At 39.1% G+C, this 21599-nt stretch overlaps 1 protein-coding gene across 4 annotated transcripts in view; it reads left to right on the top strand.

The window, feature by feature from the left end:
• The window catches only part of gulp1 (GULP, engulfment adaptor PTB domain containing 1), an 87573-nt gene that overhangs the window by 26607 nt on the left and 39367 nt on the right, over positions 1–21599 (top strand). For 3 of the 4 annotated variants that reach the window (XM_022741132.1, XM_022741136.1, XM_022741131.1), the window contains exon 3: positions 10178–10263. The gene's annotated coding sequence lies outside the window, so the exon portion shown is untranslated. Of the gene's footprint in view, positions 1–7374; positions 7393–10177; positions 10264–21599 lie in introns of those variants that run through there. The other variant, XM_022741133.1, reaches the window with a different exon arrangement.

The following is a 21599-nucleotide window of genomic DNA, read 5'->3' as shown; positions in this document are numbered from 1 at the left end:
TTTCCTGTCACAGCTATTCTGCACACTGACAGAGAAGGATAGCCCCTCTGGAGATTGTTTTGGCCACTGGCCAGTGCATGCGTTGAACTTTAAAGTTGGCATGACATCTGTCTTTCTTCTGTGTGAGTGGAATTCGCTCCGGTGAAGTTCGGTTCATGTCTCTAACATTTAGGGCCGGGCAGAAATATGCCGAAGCCGATGACATGAACGTCTCACCTGTGTGATTTAAATCATGTCATTACGTTCAGCAAACTCCTTCAGAAGAGGCTGTCGTTTGTCCTTCCACCCTTTCAACGCACCGAAGCACGAAGCAATGAGTCACATCTAACCCAACGTGCGAACTGCTATCCCTGTCAATCAGAGCGCGCTTGTGTCCTTTGTGTGCGATCATTCAAAGTGAGGTTGAGTCGGCATTGTTCCACCTGCAGTTGAGTGTAATCGACCATCACAGTGCAACGGGAATAGAAAAGATGAGTCAGACGTTGGACAAGTTGCAGATGAAGAAGAGCTGGCACAGAAAAAAAAAAAGATGGTCAGTTGTCGGCAGATTTTGCAGTACAGCACTGAATGAACTGAAAATGTCTAAAAATAATTGCATGAATCAGAACCATGTCATACAGTATCACGAGTGCATGGCCAAGAAGAAGAATTAAAAAGCAACAATTCAGCATTCAACTGCACAGGCAATAATGCTAATGACACTCCATAGCTTTAAATGCCCCCCAGATGAAATGAGATAATGGAAGCCATTAATATGCTTTTGAAATTTTTTTTTTAAGTTTTGAATAATTTAGTGTATGACATATTTTTGTATTTGAAAGAGATGGGGAACAGCCTATTTTACATATATTTTCTTATTTTAGCTCAGGGTTATTACTGAATATGTGAAGTAAATGTCACACGGTTTTACAATCAATGATTTATCTCTGCAAACACAAGGAATCTTGTGCACAGGTGACTTTCAAAATTAAATTGGCTTTAAAAATGTAATATCTCCCAGCCCCATTTCCAAGCAGTGTCTCCATTGGAAACTACAGACGGGTGACAAATTAAGGGAAAACCCTAAAAATTAGTGGAGAAACAGGATGACGATGCACCCATGAGTGTGATTTGAGGAGTCCATGTGTCCATGTGATGTCCATGTGTTGTGTGATTATAAAGCAGGTCTAGGTTCTATATTAATACTGTGAAAGTATCAAAGCCTCAGTCCACAGAGAAAGGCACACAGCCTGTATTCAGACACTGAGCCTTAAAACAGAACAAAGCAGTCATTGCCCTCACCCATGCCCCAAGCCCCGCCCACTTGGAACCACCATCCAACCTTGCATGATTTGGTTTTTCTGAGTGTTTACCTGTATTTTTAATGGATCACTCAGAAAACAGTCAGCCAATCAGAAGAGAGGCTCAGAGCGTCCTCTCTTCAACCTGTTGTGACTAGAGCTCCAGAGAGAAGCCTGAGAGAGGAGATGTAAAACTACATAGAGATGGTTCTTGATACTTCAAACCGCAAATATATCTTTTTATGGATCAACACTTCAAATAAAACACAGGAAAAGTATAAAATGTGGGACCTTTAATTTGTTGCCTATCTGTATCTTTTCAGTAAATGGTTCACAAAAATACAAGAAATCTTGTTATGTCCCACTTTTGAGTTTCCAGACACTTGAGTCACCTGTGTTTTTTTACACAATGAAAGTTTCTCAGCCTAAAGTTTCCCATCACCAGCCGTCTTTACAGTGGTCACGTCCTGCACGCCTTTCCAGAGGCGACAATAAAGATAATAGTAACTGATGATTCCCCATCACAGTGGCTCAGACCTATCATTTACCACGTTCCTGTCAAATTCAAAATCAAACCTGACGTCGGCTGTCAACACATCACAGCTGCTGTGATACTTACAAAGGTCAACAGTTTGAAAAGGTCACTTTTCCCAGAATAGATTTAGACCCATCCAGAGTAAAAGTCACTGCTGAGTTTAACCTCAACAAGAGCCAGTAAACGTAAAGGCAAGTCTCCTGAGTGAATAATGTGAAGGTGTTAAAAATGCAGCTTAGCCTCTCTGTGACACTGTGCTGATTCACTCTCTGAAGGGAATGTTTTTCACTTTCCTGTCGAGTTTATAGCCTTGAATTGAGCCTTAGGAACTCATTTTTGATTTCTTGAAGAGCAAAGAATGAATATATTTATATATGCAGTGCTTTCCAAAAGTCTGACACCACTTTTCCTTTGGGGAAGTGGTCTCAGACTTTTGGACTGCAATGTATATACACTCAGCTGGTAGTTTATGAGGTACATATAGCTAAATCTAATGCAGTCTAATACAGCAGTCCTGCCGTAAATCCTACCTGCATGATGGTTTTAACATTCAACCTTGTGTTGAAACTTTCAGAGAGCTCTACGGTCATTTTGGAGTGGTATTGCGTTATATAGACGGGGGTATTTTTTTTTATTATGTTATCTACCCCGTTTATGTCATTGAGTGTAGGCCGTTTGGAAAAAAAGAAGAGGAAAATCATCCAATGAGTCTGAAGTGAAACAACTTTAAAAACACATTTCTGAGGCTGGGAGCTGCAGAGCGATGTTTGTGAGTTGAGATGAGAGAGTTTTCATGGTGCTCGCTGCACAGTCAGGGGGCAGGATGACCGGAGTCCAACCCCTGTTGTTCTGGATTGGCAACTGGGCCCCAGGAGACGTGTGGGTAAACAGAGATATTTTGACTTAAAGGAATACAAAGTCAAACGGCAGAGTGAGCGTACCATAACGCAATGTGTTTAACTGCACTTTGTATATGACCGTGACCAAAAGCAGGCGAGCATAACTTTTACTTATGTAGCACATTTTGTTTCAAGGGGAACACAATTACATAAAGTGCAGACAGCTCGCGCTTTTCGGTGCCAATTAGAACAACAAACGCAATAAAAAAAAAAAAAGGAAAACTCATCCACCAACAAACATAATTAATCAAATGTGTTGGAGAAAAAATAAGAAAGTTTTAAATTTAGTTTTATTTTTGGTTTACTTTGAAACTATGGTAACATTGGAGAACGTCTGCTACACATGATGAATGTAATTCTCATCTAATCAAGCAGAGTGTGCCAACAACTAGGGCCATAAAAACTACCAGTAGCATCACTCACCTTTGTCATAACCCTCCAAAAATCTTGTACCAGAATACCTAATAGGTCTGACTCATTTCTCAGACGTCTGTCAGGGTTAGTGTCCAGGGCTTTTTGGACAATAAGTCCAATGTTTCAATCAATTCTTAGACCACCTGGCAGCCGGCGCAGCGATCTGTCCTCAGATGCAAAATTTTCCTTCCTGTTAAAACCCTGGCAGTGGCATTCTGAATTAACTCTTCATTCACTTTTTCCTCTGCTGGAAAGAACGTCTCCCAGCCACTGGTCTAAGTAAGAACTGGGCAAGGTAAAGTAGCGTCTCAGCCAGTTTGCTGGAGCTCACCTGATTTGCCTCACGCTGTAGTTGTTTCTATCCACATGGACAATTCAATTATGGCTGTTATTAGCCTGATAATCAGACTGACTTGCTGTTTCATTTTCACTTAACCTTTCAGTCTGACATTGTAGCAGCAGCTCATTGTGCCCCAACCAATCAGTCGAGTGTCGGTCGATGTCATTTGCTGTGAATGATTAACGGCGGTGGCAGTTTAGAGAAACCAGCATTTCTTGTGTTGATGGAAGAAATATGTCGATTTCAGAGTTGTCATTCCTGCAAGTCGACCTGTATTGCTGCGTAGATCCCATCAAAGCTTTGTGTCGTGTTTGTGGCCAATGTATCTGTTCTTAATCCCAGCTGCAAAATGTTTCTCTGACAAGATAAACGGCTGACAATGAGCACATCATGACACCTATTTCAATCTCTGAAAGAAAAGGAAATAAAGTCAGTGATTCAGAGGAGAAGAACCAAGCTAGGACGTCTTTGAGAACTGGAAAAAGTTCAACCACATCCAAGATTTTAATGTACACATCCCATTGGGAGCTTTAACAGATCTGAGGACAGAGTCTCCATCATGGAGGAGTTGTTGTTCATTGTTTGTCCTCGCTGTACATGCAACCCACTCTCATGGCAGGCTATGAAATATTCACAAAATTTAATCAATTGATTTGTGTTCAAGGACCCTCATTTTCCATTGTTTTCGTGACACTCAGCACAACTTCCAAATGAATATTTCATTTGGAAATTTGTGTTTTTCTAATGAAGTGCTACATTCATTAACGGCAGTGGAATTGCAAGGAGGAAGTTTCGGTGGATGGTGTGAGTACAAAGTGTACGACTCTCACACCAGTGACTGGGGTTCACGTCCAGAGGTCTGTGGTTAGGTTTAGGCAACATAACAACTTTAATGAAGGTTAATGAAAGATGGTGTTTTTGGTTACATTTAAATGAATACATTGTGTCTTGAAGTCACTCTGAACATTTTCTATATTAAACCAGACCACGATCTTTCACGAACCTTCACCAAAGCGCTGTGAGAGTCTGAACCATAAGTGTAATAATGCTGTAGTCTTTACAAGTTGATATTTTACTGGATAAAAGCTCAGACTTGATGCTAGTGACATCGCACTCTGGGTTTGGGCATGATGTTGTGTTGTTTGTTTTGATGTCAGACATGACTACGTGTAACACATATTACTTCACTGGCCAATCAGAAGCAAGCTGAGCTGCGAGTCACATTTCTCTCTATGTTTGTCTATGTTGTTTTTTCAATTTTTCAATATAAATATCTAAAGGTTGAAAGCTGATAAAAAAAAAAACCTTAACTTAATATTCAGGTGACAAACATGCATTGTTTGCTGGTTTTAACTTGCTCAGGTAGCTGCGTGAGTAAATGTCAACACTGTGACAAAGAGAGAAAAAAGAAAAGCTCTCCTCAGCTCTTAGTGTGAGGCTCAGCGGGGGGGTATTTGTTGTCTTTTGAGAGCCTGAAACCACACCAGGAAACAGTTGAATTCACTTACACATTTAGAAAAAAAAACAAGTGTAGCGCGCCTGTTAGCCCGTCGCAGCGGAAGCACAGATGGGGAGTGCTTCTATATTTAGTTAAAGTGGAGTAGGTGTACTGCTAATGTTTTATCAATAATACAAATCCTCTTGTTGCGTTTGCTTGTGAGCCAGTGGTCCTGCCGTGTGCACACGTGGAATTGCAGTTCAACCTGGCTTGACCGAAGCTGACATGAAATATCAGTTATTGTTTTAACTGGGTCAGGTTGTACATTAAAGCTGCTGTAAGCTGCCTTTCTCCACAACTCTCTGTGGAGTGTGTGAACATGTTTGTGTGTGTGTGTTTGTGTGTGTGTGTGTGTGTGTGTGTGTGTGTGTGTGTGTTTGTGAGTGTTGGTGGTGAACTCTCTGGTCTTGTGAGATGAAGTACATGACATGAGCATAAGCTGTGTTTGCACCTATGGCGTATTTCTTTGCTTTTCAATATTATTCATTCGATGTCCAACTCAATGTTCTCCTCCTGTCTGATCTTTTTTTTACCTCTTGGATCTTATTTTTGAAGTTTTTTTTTTTTTTTTCAATCTTTCTGGTAACATTGTGGTCACAAGTTTAATCCTGAGATTTGGGGATGTGGTCAAATTACAGAAACAACAGAAATCATTGAAAACTACAACACAGTGATATAAGAAAAGTGAAATTCAACATATATAGTCAACATATATCTATATATATAGCATACTATAGTATGCTTCTGATGCATGATTCTCCTCTCAGACTACATATTGAATATGGGTTCATGTCAACCACTAATGCATGTACACACACATGAACATCCAAGTGCATGGAGGAATGTTCGCTATGTATGTCTTTGGGGTTTTTAGTTTATCTGGTGAAGTGCAGGGGTCAAAGTCTGAGACTGTGGGACTCTCCTCAGACAAACCTTGGAAAAAGGCGCCCCCTCACCCCACCTTAGTTTACTTGCTTTGTTTTGCTCAGTTCCTGGATGCCTATGGGATCATGATTATATTATTTGATCCCACAGACGCTCAACAATTGAGCCAAGATGGCCTAATGAGACTAAACCAAATATATAGAAAAGGTCTGTCCTCAGGCTTTTATTCGTTTCTGACTCTGGGAAAAAAAGAGTAGAATTTCCCTAAAATGATGTATGTGTCTCTGAACTCTCTTTAACCAAATCACACACGTTCAGGCTCATTTACGTGAACTCCTTGTGATAATGTAATCACTTGTGAAAAAAAAAAAAGACAAACGGTTTGTAGGCCCTCCCGGCCGCCCCCCGGTGAGGCCCGCCTCCCACTTTGAAAACCTCTGGTGAACTGTAGTGCAGATAATTACCAAGGTGTAAAAATGGCTGCTAAACACACACATGCATAAGAGTGTTATCATTTTACATTATGTGGACTATGCCACAAAGTCCATTAACTATTGTACTTGAGCTTTCAGTCATATCACATCATTTTCATCAGCAGACTGAAATTTCCTGTTTCTAGTTCCATTATTTTTTTTTCTGAGCACTTTAAAGTCTTCTCATTAATACGACCCAATCTTATGAAATCTCATTCGTTGAAGAGAAGAAAAAAAAAACTTTGGCCTTCTGCACGCAGAGCATCTGTGTCATTTGAGGTGATTTTAAATAATATAGTCAGACTGAAGACATCTGATTGTGTGGACATTTCTGTCGCTTGTTCTACTGGACTTTGTCCTACAACTGCATCCAGTCAACTTGTCCCAAGATCTCAGCAATAAAACTGGTAAATAAAATTGTGTCGTAACCAAATCGAATGATGGCCCAGTTGACAAAAATAAATTCCATTTTGTAAAAATAAGTGACTTTTCTATTACCCTGATTATCAATGATCTCGTAGTCAAAGTTTTGAAAATTGAAATCATTATTATGTTGAAATCTCCGTTACAAGATTCCTTTAAAGCCGCACTTGAAATACTTTATATTTCACGGTGGTCTTATTTAAAGCACACATTCACAATCTTTCCCCATTGTCATTTAATGCTGTGAGGGCACTAATGTAGCATGAAGGATGAGCTATTTAAAAAGCCTAAAAGTCACAAAGTCTCTGCTCGTTATTTTTGAGCCTCCTCTTTCAGATGTGTCAGAGCCGCTGCGGTTTCTGTCTGCAGGTCAGAGCGCTGCAGGTTTGGAGAGAGCCGTGCCATCTTCTACGATCTGTACACAAAACCTGACATCTGCCCGGTGCAGGCAGGAGTCCTGCTTTTCAGGGAGTCAGATGGGCTAGAGCCAAGACGGTGCTATCTGTATGTCCCCTGTCTCTTATCTCCCACTTCCAGCATTGTATGTACTGATGGACTGGATCTGCTGTGCTCCTGCCCACATGATGGTGTGCTGCTATCAGGAAACTCAGGCTTCAGAGCCCAGAGGGAAGGAAAGGGTTCAAGGTCTTTATAAAAGTTTTTTTTTTATTTTTTTTTGGAATGAGAATGATTGCATAGCAGTATGTGATGAAAGATGCTGCCCACCATGAACACATCCTCCACAACTGCTCCGTCCACTTACCCATACCGATCCTACTGGACCTGGAGCAGTGTGAAGAACTCTATTTAAGAATTTGATCGGACTTTCATTACTCACTTCACTGAACGTATGTCCTGGCCTTACTTTATTAATGTCATACACTGTATTGGATTTACTATATTAGTATTAGACCTAATATAATCCTATTGTTGGAATGTAATCCAATTTTACGCAACAAATATCTTTTATATAATTAGAGTTTGTGCTCCTCTGTCTGCTGCAGCCTGATGAGTGGGTCATTTATTCATTCATTTATTTTGTTGTTTTAGAGAGACTTTGGGCCGAGTTGATCTTTTCAAGTCACATTTAATATTAGAACATACAAAATAACTTGACTTGGAATACTATATCAAGGCTTGTTTTATTTAAGTTTGTTGTGGAGTCGACTTTCTGACTCGCTGTCAAAACTTGCCTAAAAGGATTAATCCACGGGACCTCTCTACTTCATAACAAGTCAGCAGCCCTGTCCTCTGGACTTGAAACTTCTCGTTGGCAGCGCGTCTCAGTCATGATTTCTGGGTGATTTGCTTTTAATGACGAGGAACTGGATAAATTAATTTCAGCTGAATGGTGCTGTGAACTTCTGCCTTTTTCTTTCATGTTCTTTCATCTGTACTTATTAAAGAGACAAGTAAGACCAGTAATAAATCCTCATCTGGAGCCATTCATTTTTGTTGCTCTGATGTTTTACACTGGAGCTGACTGCGTTCCCACTCCATATCCTATACAATACTATTCTATTCTTTTTTATACTTTTCATTTAAATAATCCAACTGTGACAACTTCATTGTGTAATGACATCATGTTTCACAGTATGAATAGTTTCCTAAACATTTTTTCCTGTTAGAATTTACATGTCTATGAAGTAAAACCACATTTCTGATAAATAAAATCATTGCTTTAGGGGAGATTGAAATGTCAGTTGTTTATTTATCTACTTCCCTCCATTATTCAGCACAATATACTGCGGGACGCCAGAAGGCACCCATATGAACACATCTAACACCGAGAGAAATGCTGCAGAAAATCCATTTTACATTATTCCTTGCCTGGAAATAGATTGTAGAAAATTTTTATCTTGTCAGCTTTGTTTTCGCTGCGATGGAAACGACAATATTGGGAAGGGAAAGGATTTGATTTTGAGCAGATATTCATTCTAAATCATAAAAGCGGGTTCAGTGTTTTTCAGAGTTGTCCCCGTTGTTGTTGTTTCTTAAAAATAAATTCATTTTTTCCTTATCTGTGCAGTTGTTGGACTGATGGTGGACAACTGCACCGAAGCAAAAAGTTGTTTTTCTTTCTGTGGATGCAGATGTCAGATGTTTTTTTTTGTTTGTTTGTTTTTTTTTTGTTTTTATGAACTCAAAGTCTTGGTGAATACAGTCCACTTATGACTTTGTGTGTGTGCTCATTTTTAAAATTCAAAAACCGGCGTGTGCAGAGATGATCTCTCCAGCAGCATATATCAGGAGAATCTTGCATTCAGTAATCACTCCTCTTTTATGGATGCAGGACCTTCCATATTTATGCACACTCTCTGCCCTTTACATCTGTCTCTGAATGTCATTCCTCACAAATTACACACAGGCACGTTCATGATGACTATGCAATGCTGCAGGGTAACAGAAGGTAATAGAAAGCTTTGGGTCCTCATTTATCAAGCGTATAGACAACCCAGTTTAATCCTGAAAAGAGTGCGTCCTTTTTATAAAGTGCTCATATGAACTTGAACATATTCAAGTGTCATCGAGGCCAAAATGCACTGATGGGTTTTGGAGAGTCTCCTCGATTCTAAAATATTAAACTGGGGAATCATGTGGGAAGAAACGTGAAGGACTGGAGGACTAATAAAGGGAAAACAGATTTATCCCTCTAGTCAACGCGCCTGGCTGTCGAGATTTTCCGTCTTTCAACATTGCATTTTTTGAGAGTGATTGATCAGTGTGTTTGTTCGCTTTCTTTTAAACCATTAATAAACACTGACAGCTCACAAATCTGCAGAGCTGACACTGTGCTGTAAATTTAATAGCTTAAATGAATAAAAATGCTTTATAGTGTTGAGCAGAAGGTAAAGCTTTTGGTGCTTGAAAGAAAAAAAAAACAAAAAACAAAAAAAAAACATTTCTCATGTGCTTCCATTGGAAAGAGCCGAATCGGCACCTCTGTCATCAAGCACACACAAAAATAATAAATATGGTTGAGCGTGTCTCGTCTGATCATTCGTACTGTGTGTTGTGTGATCCATCTTTATGTGTTTCTTAAAGGCTGTTGACAGATTGACGTGGGATGTTCACGGCCTTGTAAGTTCAGGCTTGTCCTTCTTCCACTTGTCACTCTGAGCTTTGACATAAAAAAAAAAAAAAAAAAATCTCAGTTTCACTTGGACGGTGTAAACGCAGAAAAACAGAAACAGCTTTTCATTATGTGTGTGTGTGACAGCCGTAATTACAGCTGAAACATGCGCTTATTTCTTTCCATCTGCTTTTTACTCTAAGTGAAATTAATAAATAGCTTGTAGAAAAATAAATAACTATATATTTTAGTAAATACATTAATGCAATCACTCCAGAAGTCAGACTTGCAGCGGTGCTCGTTCATCTCTGAAAGCTTGTTTTTTAATTGCGTTTTCTTGCTTCTTCCTCTCTGCAGAAGATGCAGCACTAATGAGCATCCCGCAGCCTTTAGATGAGTGAGGCACAACAAAGACATCTGAACATCAAGAGTCCACAGTAACAGTAAGTCTCCTTACCTGCTACCTTCAGAAGTTATCATTATATATCATCGTCATTGTAATGCACGTGTCTGTGGTTCTGATCCGTCAGTGTCACTGTCGTTGTGGGAACAAAAGACCGCAAGTGACACATGGTAGCACTCACATACAGCTCTGACACATTATTGCGATGTGTATATTCTCCTCAGGGTTCCTTTGCTGCGTGATATAACATAGACGGGGGTGAGGTGACATTTTGATGCCACCCTGTTGATCTTCTGTAGAAAATGTGCTTATGCTCAGCAGTGACATTTCTACTCTCTTCTTTTAAGAGCAACATTCAAATTTATACAGTTCTGGTAAATATTGCACCATAAAATAGACACTTCTATACCGGTGTACGTATACACTCAGTCAGTGGTTCCCAAATGAAACATATGATATGAATTCATATGAGTGTTAAAGGAGCTGTTTGTAAGTTTTGCTCTTGGTATAAAGCTAGAAAGTAACACCAGTAACTCTTGTCTCCGTCACGTCTTTTCTTCTACTGAAGTTAGCATGCTAACCAGCTAGCCCCGGCCCGTCTCGCCACTTTTTCCCATTGCAACTCGCTGTAGCCTCCGATCTGCCCTGAAGACGTAGCGCTGCTCAGAGGACGTTTTATAACCTCTTGTCTTGTAAACATAATGATGGCTGAAGCTCTTGTCAAGCAACAATCACCACCACCTGCTTCCAGCAATAAACCTCATTCGGCAGCAGAGAAAACTTACAATTAGCCCTTTTAAGTAAAATAATATGGACCTGCTTTAAGTCAATAGATACAGGAGCTGTTTGTTTGATTGCTGTGCACAATTCCAAATAAATAGTCCAGTTAAAATAAAGAATGAATAAAAATCTATATGTGGGGGCGCCTCTGTGCTTCATCTGCTCGAGCGCTTATCACATAGGCTTAGTCTTAACCACAGCGGCCATGGGTTCGAGGCCGACCCACATACCTTTGCTGCATGTGACCCCCTCTCTTTCTGTCCCTGAATTTCTATGTCTCTCACTGTACTGTCCAAATAAAGACTAAATTTAATAAAATACATATAAAATATAATATAGATATACAAATATAATTATAAAAAAATCTATCTTCTATCTATCATTTTCTTCAAAAGTATAATTAGCTTACGTTTTCACACATGGCATCGTGCATTAACTCATCAAATTCATTTACCTGTCTCTCAGTTTGCATTACATAAGCTTTACCCTGCAGATGATGCACTCCAGTGTTGGACAGCTCCCTCACAGTAAGCCAAGCAGCTCTCACCGGCACCTCAGGTTCAGTCATCTCCGACTCTGTTCAGGACTAAGATGTCTTAGTGACAAATCTTTCCAGCGTCTGACAGCTGCTATGCTAAAGCATGTTCTGTTATTACGACAACCAGCAGCTGCGAGCTGACATGACCAGATTTAGCTGTTTAGTTTGGTTTTAGCAGATGTTTAACAAGAGTTTAATACGGTATTTTCTGTTCCTATTGCTTATTTCATCAGTCAGTATTAAGTTTAATGTGATGAAACATTGCTATTTGCCGTATGCACATTAAAAAAAAATATACAGTGGAGTTCAAAAGCCTGAGTAATCAATACCCAGTATTTAGGCACGGATGAGCTGTGCAGATATAGGATTTGATGCACATCGACAAAAGTTATGTTAAAATATGTTAAGATATATAAATAAACATGTGAAGAGCGTGGTTGTACATGTGCATTTGATTAGTAAATAAATCATGAAAAGGAAAACATCACACATCATAGACGCTGTTAGAGCCTAGCTTCCTGTCACCCAGTTCATAGCTTTTGTCAGGGAAAAAGTCCAAACTAAAAAAGTGCTGTGTGTCGTCTTCAATTTGAGGCATTATTTCAGAGGCGCAGTCAGGACAGAGAGTGATGTGATGTAGAAAGCAGAGAAAAGGAGAGTGGCACGCTATAAAGTTGAAGCTTTTGATGTTTTCTTCCACTGAGAATGGTGGTGTTGTAGAAAATGTGATTACAGTATTTTTATTTTTATTTTTTTTTTAGCACCAGACATCACATGAGTAATGTGCCTGTGTAGCAGCACCTTGCTTACCATTTGAAAGAGGACAGTTTGTAGAGTTGCAGCAGATCTTTTATTATGTAAGTCCTATCTGAACTTCTGGGGACCCTTTGGATCGTATTGAGTGTCTTGTCTTCTTTTGCACTTTTGAGTCGCTGAGAGTAAACAACACGAAAAATCTTTTCAAATATAATTTGAAAATAGAGCTTGCTAGTCAGTGCATTTAAAACAGTTAGTGACAGTAAAATATGGCCGTGCGTAAATGACTTTTATGTAGAAGCTGGGGAATGTCTTATCATGCAGAAACAGGGGTGTAGATTAGTAGTAAATTATTGAGGTAGATTTAGGTCATAAATGGGCCACTGAAATCCTTCTTTAAGATTTATGAGCGTGTCACATCAGTTAAAGCGCCATTTTAATTCTCTGTGAAACATAACCACAATCCTGAGGCAGTTGCAAATGTAATGGCTGCATGCTATCATGCGATGTATTACACAGCACTGGTTTGTACTCTCACCAGATTTGATCTTTCTCTCCCTAAGTGACCTTGTTTACAACATGAAATCTCATTTTATTCAAAGAGTCACGCAGAGTCATAAACGCTGTATTATATGGAGATTAAACAAGAAATCATTCGCTGGTGTTGGTTTTGAGAAGGCATACTCATCCCTGTCTGGGAGGGAGTGTAAGCAGCCATTCATCATGGCTTCAGATGATGGCCCCTTAACAGATCTGTACAATCTTTATCCAAACACACTGGAGGATCTGCCGTGCCCCCTCCACATATACTGTGCGGGGTCAGCTGTTTTCAGAGCTGGAGTCAGGATGTGGTTAGCTTAGTGTAGCGCATAGAGGCTGCAAGCAGGGGGAAAACAGCTAGCTTAGCTTTGTCCAAAAAAATGTTTGAAAGTGCACCTAGCAAGGCCTCATTCATACGACCCATGCAGCGACAGAAATGTAAAAACACACTTTGTGTTTTTAGGGGGAGTCGTCAAGTGTTAGAAACGATTTCCTTGACAATCACTTTATCCATCCAGCAAATACCTCTGTGCAGCTGTAGCCTGGGTTGTCAGATATGCCAGTGACCGCAGCTTTTATTTTTCTGGACAGGCACAATGCTATTCAGTCTTGTAATATCAGTGTGAGGACAAGCCTTCAGGAAGCTGTGCACAAGCACTGCGCCCAGCTGTAGTTTGCCAAGAAATAGTTCCTGCATGTTTTTCAATCCTCTGGGTCACAAAGATAATGAGGCTAAACTCAGTCTTATCACGCATGATAAGATTGTAAAAAACACATGCCATGAAATTCAGTGTTTTGGTGGGCATACTATTAATAATGTCAGGAAATAGTTTCAACTTAGTGCTGTTGCCAAGTTAGATTAAGGTTTAGCATTAACGTTCTACTCATTAGACGCAGGTTGCTTTGAAAGTGGAGACCTGGCCACACAAAGGTTTAAGCTCTCAAATGTTTTTTTTTTTTTTATTTCATGTTCATCTGCTTCAGAGGCTGAGAAATAAAGGTTTTACTGACTCTGTAACGGCGTTGCATCAGGTCAGTCTTAAGTGATACTGGATCTTATTCGCCGAAATCCTCCTCTTACATGTCTCTCACCCTGAGCCTTGGCTAGCAGGTTAGCTGCTCAGAGGCCTGCTGAAGCCCAGTGTGTCGAACAGCAGACAGTCGGACGAGATGTTGCTCCGCTGCCTCACTTGGATGACTTGGTGCCGAGATTCTCCACTCAGGACGGTTTCACTCGCTAGTTTTACAGCGCCCTCTGCTGGATCAAAAGGGAAGCTACGTAAAAAAATCTGTTGCGCTTATAGACTAAATTTTGAATTCAAAGGGGTCATTAAAGTTCAAATGTTAATGTTTTCCCCCTACATTCAAATGAAAGTTGGAATTTGGAATAAAAAGTAACAGCTCTAAAAAGGTGTTGTTATTTTTTAATTTTATTTTAAAATTTTTTAGGGTATTTTTTTTATTGATGTGTAATTATAATGTAATTGCAAAATTACCCATTAAACAAATTCTTTCTTTTATTTGGTAAGGCAAGACGAAGGCAAAGAAAGTTATGATTCTACTGTACAGTTCTTACACGTTGTTCATGGCTTGGTTTCACATAAAAGTTTGTTAGGAAACACTGTGACAGGGAAGGGGAGTAGCTGTAGACATTAGGTAGACATCACGTACAGTTTTATAAAACAAAAGTAACCAAAGACTGGAAAAACAAGTGACCGTCTACCATCAGCTCTTACACAGACGTCTCAAAGAGGAAAACGTGTTAGAGTCAGAATGGGCAGTAACATATTTCATACAGAGCAGTCAAAGGATATTTTTACCCCTCCAGGTCCCTTGCATTGAGAGAACCAACTGAAGCATCCACTAAAGTGCTGCTGTCTTTGAAAATTTCAGACTTGCATCACATATCCTGAAGAGATCTGTCATTTATCAGAGAAAACCAGGGAGCGGCAGTCACGAACACTTGAGACAAAAGTGTGATCTCTGTTTAAAATGACTTAACCACCCACTGAATGTGCAAAAGCAGATTCAGTGAAAAACCACAGGCATGTCTCAGGCAATACCTTTTGAAATCTTAGATTAAGAGCAACGGGTTGTATCAAATAATTGGAAATGCCTTTCACCTTCAGTGTGGGTCATGTAGGTGAACCACTTGCTTACTGCCAACTAGGTTTCGCCAAAATTCTTTTTTACTGCTCCTTATTTCCTCCTTTATTACTTTCCATCCTCTAATCGCATATCAACCTTTTTTTCCATGATGATGTGGCAGAATATCTCCTTCCTCCTCCAGACCATCTGATCCTTTCATTAGTGTTTTTTAGAGCTTGTTAAAAAAGTGTGTGCAGATTGTTTCTAGTCCTTAAACTGCATATTTAGAATATGAAATGATAATTAAATAATATTGTACAAGATGTTCTTCAACACACACCACCTGATGCCCCCCCCCCCCCCAAACAGCAACAGCTTAAAATGGCACATTTCTCAAACATCCTTCAAATTGGATTGCACAGGTAGAGAAAGCATTTGCTATTTGGTGCAATTTATTAACCTCCCAACTGCTTGCAGTTTAGAGATAACTGGTTGTATGGATTATATCCTCACTTGCACAGTAAAGCATAAATTATTGAGTGCAGTGTAATTTTCCGTGACTTTTGCTGATCCCTATTGGGATCCTCTGGAATTATTATTGCTTCAAGTGTAGTGCAAACAGAGCTGAACCAAGAGCGACGCTCCTCTTCCTCATGGCACAGGTGTGGTACAGCATGAGTCATAACACTTCACATGCAGCTTCTCAGTCTAATGTTCCCTACCTTTTCCCTCACTCATTGCCATCTTAAAATGCTTTGTGTCTGATTGCATCTGTACGACAACATGTGTGTCCTGTCTGCCTGTGGTCTGTAGAAACATACTGTAAGATAAGATTTGGATCATGGCTTTGGCCGCCCATTGATCCAACATTGTATCTTAAGTAAAATCTAATTCACCTCTGCTCTGATTTCAACAAAACCTGGAGGGATGAAGCATCTTTGGACTCAGTTCCACCTTTTAAAAGATAAGCTAACCGCCTTAAGAGTGACGCCATGAGAAAAGGTCAAAATTTTGTAACTCAGATATATGATACTTAAATGATACACAATAACTTAATGTAATTTGTAGGAATAATTGAGTTCAGCTCTGTGTTGACCTCTACACTGATTGGACTTAAGGGTTTATACTATATCTAATACTATAAAAGTGAAAGGTGTGATTAAAATGAAATACATATATTCTCATGGTAGTTTTGCCTTTGAATGACTGCATTTGCTCTATAAACAATGAAGTGATCATGTTGTTGACGTTCAAGGCTTGTGAAAACTGACTGAATGGTGGCATGAAAACTCAGACCAAAAGAAAAGGTCATAGAAAACATTTATAGTCTTGATGAAGAGTTGTAAATATCTTTGAAGTGACGCTAGGTTTACCAATTACTAATATATTGATCTGTGAATTAGTCAAGTCAGTCTGCATGCATTTCTGTGTTTGGAAATGCAGGCATGTCTAGTGCAAATGCCTCAGAAACAATATGAATCACTCACGTTCTCATTTTAGCCGGTAACCATCAGTTTGGTCAGCTGAAATGACTACTGTTGCCTGCTGCAGATTTTGTCCAGTTTCCAGAAAAGGAAACATCCAACTTGAGTATTGATATTTGAAAAGTTAGAAAAAATGTTGTGAGTAAATCTCCTAAGCTTTCAGCTAAATTCAGGATTTGACTCGAGTTATTGGTTGTAACGACTCATTTCTATCCCACAGCTCTATACAAACAAATGGAGTCAGCCAGCGAGCACAAACTGCACAGGCCTTGAACCGAGTTTCTGATCTATTGACTTAAGTTAACTGTGGGAGGACTTGAAGAAAAGAGGATGTTGAATTCAGAAACCCTCAGTGTATCTGGTAGATCACAGTTCCAAGAAAGCACGACATTGTGGTTTTCTTGGAGTCTACAAAGACATGTGTTTATTCCTCTACATAGAAAGTCTATCTAAGAAATGCCAAGAGAAACCTGGTCACTGCTGAAATACTTCCCAAAGCTGTGGAAAACTTAAATAAGAAAAACCGGAAGTCTTTGTATATATATTGTACTTGAGGTCAGTTATACTTGACTCACTTCAATAACACAGTGGCAGTTATGATGGGAGTGTTATATTTATGGAGCATAGCAGCATTTATATCTCATCTAAGATGTGGAATCTGTCGAGCTACAACTACAACTACAACTCGCCGCAGATTCTTCATGGTGCTGAAATGACAGCTGAATGACAACAGAGAGAGAAAACAATTTTGACAGCTTACAGGTGATCGACTGAAGGCCGCCATGTAAGGTTGTGATTGGGTAAGACGTGAATGAGTGAGTGGAGCTTATAGATAGTGAGAAACGGTGCTTGTGACTTAGAAGGCATGCGCAAGGAGATAGTCTTCCTGCCTGAACTCTCACTAAGCTTCATTTCACACCAAAGAGCAACAATGGCAGAGATTCTGAGCCAGGCTCAGAGCTGAGGCAATTTTCACCTGTTATTATATCAGTTGATTTTTTTTTTTTTTGCTTTTTCAAGTGAGAAAGTGACCATTAAAACTGCAAATATATCCTCAGTTTATCCAAATAACGTCCGTTTGGAAATTTGTTCTGGAGATTTTGGAGATGTGAGGACTGTCCTACCGGATGAGATCAGCAGTCATATCAGCAGCTCGCTGCCCAGCTCCTGAGGTGACAGACCAGTCAGTGTGCGCCGCCGTCCCAGTAGAAAAAGTGTTACCTCTGCGAGCCCTTTGGCAATTTACTGGCTTTGTTATCTGTAGTGTTTTGTTATATGATTAAAAAAAATCCTTTTTTTTGGAGGATGAAATTTGAAGTTCAAACTCCGAACTTGGCATACTCTATATTGAGAGATAGTTTCTGTCTCATTCTATGGAGAAGATATTTAAAGGCTTTTTTTTTTCAGGGGTCCTGACAGGTCAGGCATGCTTCAAATTTAGAAAAACTACCAATCACAGAAATTAGCTACATATACAGAATTTTTCTCATGCCTGTACCCATGAATTAATATGAATAATATGATATATATATATATATATTTTTTTTTTAATTATTATTATTATTAGTACAGATCGTTTTTGCATCCATTGTATACCCAACCAGGTGCAGGACTCTGGTTTGGAGTCGTGGGCACGTGATGAATGTCCACTATTCATTTTAGCCTTATTTTGGAATCCTGAGAGAAATATCTGGATCTGCTAAATGCTCCACAAGGTTCACAAGCTCATCACTAACTTTGTCTGCTATCTTGTTCTGGGCAGGTAACAATGAGATGAAAGATTGATTCTTTGTTGGCTTGTGACCAGCCTTTCAGATTTCAGTCAGTTGATCCATTGGTTAATGTGGCTTGAACTTCTTTTGTCTGTTGTAAAATGAACTCAAATGTATCAAATAAATTTACCAGTCACATTTTGAGTTATTTCAACTAAGTTATTAATAACTAAAAAAGACATCCATAATCCATACAGTTAATTTATGCTGGACATTTATCTTCCTATAGAAAATACTGATATATTTTGGGTATATCAGCTTAAAGGTTTCAGACCTCTTTTACTAATGATACAGATTAAACCACCTTAGAATCAAAATGAATACCTACACTTCAGGGTCGGTGACAACTTTAGAGGCAGATAGGGCTCTTTTGTTCCTCAGCATGTAGTGGAATTTGTCTTTTCCACATTCCTGCTGCACAGAGACTACAGGTGAATAAAGAAAACAGTGGAATGAAAGTTAATTTATTCACACAATAGTACAGCATACGAGCAGACACAACATGACCTTTTGAGCTGTCAGTAGCAAGTGTTTAGCTCCATAGTGACAAGCCGAACATTAACGGTAGACACCCTCCTGCTTTAACCTTGTACCCCACGATATTGCATGGCTTGTCTCTTTTAATTACCTTCCAAGAGTAGAACCAGCAAAAAAATAGTTCATGACCTATTGAGTTTTCCTGTTGCACAATGTGCAGGTAAATTGATTTCAGTGTGGTGTGTTCTTTTTTAAGAAAAAAATTAATATTAATACACTTTGAGGGTGGCATTTGCCTACCATATGACTAACTGCTTAAGTTGTAGGGTTAGGCAATAATACTAATATTTGAAAATAGCAACAGTGTCTGTTTCATTACTGTCATGATACAAATTCTGTTGTGCAATGCAAAACGCTAGTGTTTGTCCAGCACCACTCCGTGTGGTTGAAGATGCTATGAAAGTGATGGCAGAACTTTTTGTAAACAATGACATTTGTCAAATAAATAACATGTCAAAATAGGTATTCAGTAGGGAGAATGCTCTGCGCCCCCTGAATGACAGGCACACAGAGAGGCTTATGGATGTTTTGACGGTCCACCAGCTCGCCAGTGCAGTGGAATTTCTTCTGGTGCTTCCAATGGCCAATCTGACTGAAAGACGGGTCTGTTGTCAATGTGTTTGTGACCTGATGTCAACAAAATCACATGCATGTGCAGCATGGTTTTTATAATTATAATGTCATTTTTTGTTATATTTCTGTTTATATTTGAAAAAAAGGACGATGAATCACTGTTAAAAGAATCATTGCATTCAAGCAATGTGTAGATTTTGAGACTTCATGACAAACCCTGGATGGCCCTATCTCATCTCATGTTGCAAAGTTGTGTAGCTGTTGTGGTTTGTATCCAATCCTAAAAATATTGGGCAGTAAATATTTAAAATCCTGCTTGATAGAATATTGTGGTCTTGATTGTGGTTGATGAATATGTTTTACAAACTTTTTATTGACTTTGTTTTATAGGATAAAAATGGAGTGTTCTCCCAATCACTTACAATCTGTGTTTTGTTGTAGCCATCTAGTGGCTGCCAGAGGGTCTACACTTCCTGGAGCAGCTTCCAAAGGAGGTTGAGCCTTATGAGCAGCCATATACATTGTATGACTTCTTGGCATTTGGATCTATTTATTTATTTGTTTATGAATAGTGAGTGAAGCTGTCACTTCCTGTTTTTGGTTGAGGCCCATCCCATGTGCTGCCAGAGTCAATCCTCTATAGTTGGCATAAAATGGAAAAACACATTGAAAAAAGCACAAACAGAATAAGAAAGAAACCTGAGCTACTACAATTATTTATGATATTTTTAGTTAACCATGTATTTCGTTTATTTTTTCAGGCAAATGTGCCCAACAATTCCCTCATTCCAGCTCCCCGACTGTGAGGATTTGCTGCATGTGTTGCTGTGTGGAATATATTAGGGTTTTGTAGCATTAATGAATGACAATAGTGATGGACATTTTTCACTAGTTTCTGATGTTTTATGTACTGATATTAGTTAATCAAGAAAATTATTGGCTGATTAACTGATAATGATAATAACTGAGTGAGTGGTTTGTTTCTATAGTTCTGTTCATGTAAGTTACATTCTGTATAGAAACTGCTGCAAAGTTAGTGAACTTAAATACTTCCATAGAGCCTGACTGCTACAGTAAACTGCACATACAGTGTTCTTCTACTACTGCTGCCCAGGGGAACATGGATGAGCTCTGTGAGGAGAAAACCATAGCTGCAGTGATGACACACTGCCAAAATTATACAGCAGAGATAAGCCTATTATATATTTATCTAGTTACGCTACCTTGACTTTTTGTCCTGCCATACTTTATAAGCTGGCTAAAGCATCACTGTTTACACTTTCAATAAATCCAATATTCATTCAGACTCAAAGCAATACTCTCCTCATCTGGAGAACATAAATGATAGATGCACTTTTAGCAATGCTGGTCACGTGGCTCTAGGGATGACATCATTTCTCAATCATTGGGTGCATCACTTTGGTCCTGAAATATCTCAACAACTATTGGATGGTTTGCCATTTTACATTTAGTAGAGTTGTTCACGGCGCCCAGAAGATGAACCCTACAGACTTTGTTTTACTTCTAGGCACACCAGCAGGGCGACACTTGAAGTTTTAGGCAAACGGATCAACAGTTATCGGATTGGTTCACATATTCATGCTGCGATCCCTTAGCTTTTCATTAAGTGCCATCACAAGAATTCAAATTATCCAGTACTTTGTTTAATAACCAAATACCTGCATAACTAATGACATTCCCGTCAGCCTCAGCTGTACTGTGTCTTTAGTGCTAACCACAGCTTCTCAGAGCCGACAGAACAGCTTTAGATTGTTGTGTGTAATATTTATCTTCAATACATTACTCTTTGCATATGTTGCGTGTGATTGGCAGTTAACTTAATCCTTCAGAATTATTTCACTGCAAATCCTGTGAGAACACATACTCAGGGATTACAATGCTTGTTTTTGATGCTGTCTTATTATAAAACAACAGAGCAAGTGTGGATGTTGGTTCATATCAGAGAACGGTGCTTCTGAAGCTTTTCAGTCTGGTTTCAAAAACCTAAGGTCATACTCAAAATGAATGAAAATGAATTTTAACAACTGCTGAGTTCATGTATTAACCAATAATTTTGCCAAAATATATATATATATATATATATATATACTGTATATATATATATTTTTTTTTTTTTAATGTATGCTTCAAATCAAAGGCAGGTTGAATATAAATCCTCTCAAATCAACATTTGCTTGTGTTCATGTTGTTGAGATTTTGCCTTGTGCGGCAGCAGTGGATGGAAATGACTCCTTTCACTCTTAGCAGTAGTCATCATAATTTTCTTGGCACGGTGATCAGTTCAGGG

Source organism: Seriola dumerili, unplaced genomic scaffold, assembly GCF_002260705.1.
Source record: "Seriola dumerili isolate Sdu_G_001 unplaced genomic scaffold, Sdu_1.0 BDQW01000052.1, whole genome shotgun sequence".
In the NCBI taxonomy this organism is placed as follows: Eukaryota; Metazoa; Chordata; class Actinopteri; order Carangiformes; family Carangidae; genus Seriola; species Seriola dumerili.
Note: the sequence above shows the minus strand (reverse complement) of the source record. Positions and strands in the feature narration are given on the sequence as shown.